This window comes from Neodiprion pinetum, chromosome 4 (genome assembly GCF_021155775.2).
Source record: "Neodiprion pinetum isolate iyNeoPine1 chromosome 4, iyNeoPine1.2, whole genome shotgun sequence".
Taxonomy (NCBI): domain Eukaryota; kingdom Metazoa; phylum Arthropoda; class Insecta; order Hymenoptera; family Diprionidae; genus Neodiprion; species Neodiprion pinetum.
In genome coordinates, this window is record NC_060235.2 from 14779632 (window position 1) to 14780974 (window position 1343).

A 1343-nucleotide genomic window follows, 5' to 3' on the forward strand; every position below is an offset into this window, starting at 1 on the left:
AAGAGTGTGAAATTGAATTTGGTTTCAAGTTATCGTGCAACTAGCTAGCCAGATGACACCGTCAACTAAGATTAAATTTAAAGACATTTTTAACTGAACTTATTTAACAGTTCTAGATTTAGATTGATTCAGTTTGCCTAGCAAAATTCAACCCTACAATCTAATTGAGGACTTGAAAAACTATTTATCTGAATTCAATGCCAAAGAGAGTAAAAGTAAGCTTCAAAATAAGATACCAAATCAAATGGTATAAAGTTTGAAAAACAATGCTGGTCAATAATAATGCTTAAATTACAATGGTGCACAGAATGATTCCTCGGTAGAATGAATTGGCAGCAACGGTTAAGTAACAAACTTATCGCTATTGGCTCGATCAAAGTAAAATGATGGGATATTCAGCCATTATGATCTGTAGTATATCCCGCTCTTCAATTTTGCCTCAACTGATGTTAAGAAGGTGGCGATGGCCTGATAAAATTCACTCTGGCACCTGATGTCTGACGAAACAACCAGGTTCGATGGTTCTAATGATTGCACCGCTCGAGAAACCAGGATCCTTGCCACCTAAACGTTTTGACCATCAGGTAAGGCATAATTTTCCTTGTGTTAATTAAAGTTTAAACTTCGAGCCTGCTGAAAAAAATACCAATTTGATCATTGAATCCATGTTAAAATATTGTCATTGTCAAAGATCACGTAATTGGAAATTTACTTACATGCTTCCGTGCCTGACAAATTTAGTCCCGCTTTGACAATGAATTATTTCGTACCTGAAAATATTAGAAGCTATTATTATCAAACAGGATCTTTCGGTATTTTTGAAGGCAAAAGAAACGGCAGCACTTTTTGAAAGGCCACCAATGGCCAGACGAGGGGTGATCAGAAGAGTGGAGATTGGTCTCCCAGTGTTATCGGACGATTGTCTTGTAAGTTATTGTTTGTTTCCTAATTTTTCATTAATAGCATGATTTACACTGTAATATTAACTGTTGTTCTTTTTCTCTTTTTATTCTTGGATATCTGGTGAACCCTCTTTGTTAACGGAACATTGATTGTTGTACAATGGAGCTGCAAAAACTTTGTCAACTAATCAATGATGTCGGCGAGGTTTTTTGTGAGTATTGCGTCGGGTACGTTTTCTGTTAATTGCTACTCTTTGTCCTCCTAAGCTTCGTGTTTAAGATGAATAATTTCTTTATTCCTTGTTACTCATCTCTTTTATTTATTTCATGTTCATCGGCACTAATTACTGACTTCTGGAGCACTGCACCGTAACGAATCTACTCTGGAAATACCTTCCACTGGGTCTCAACCATTCATTTATTTTTAATTTTATGTAAATA

At 35.7% G+C, this 1343-nt stretch overlaps 1 long non-coding RNA gene across 1 annotated transcript; it reads left to right on the forward strand.

Annotated features, from left to right (window-relative positions):
* Nucleotides 1-272: 272 nt before the first annotated feature.
* LOC138190803 (uncharacterized) lies at nucleotides 273-1063 on the forward strand. Its single transcript, XR_011176890.1, has 2 exons — nucleotides 273-584; nucleotides 825-1063. It is a non-coding gene; the product is annotated as an uncharacterized lncRNA (long non-coding RNA).
* Nucleotides 1064-1343: the final 280 nt, after the last annotated feature.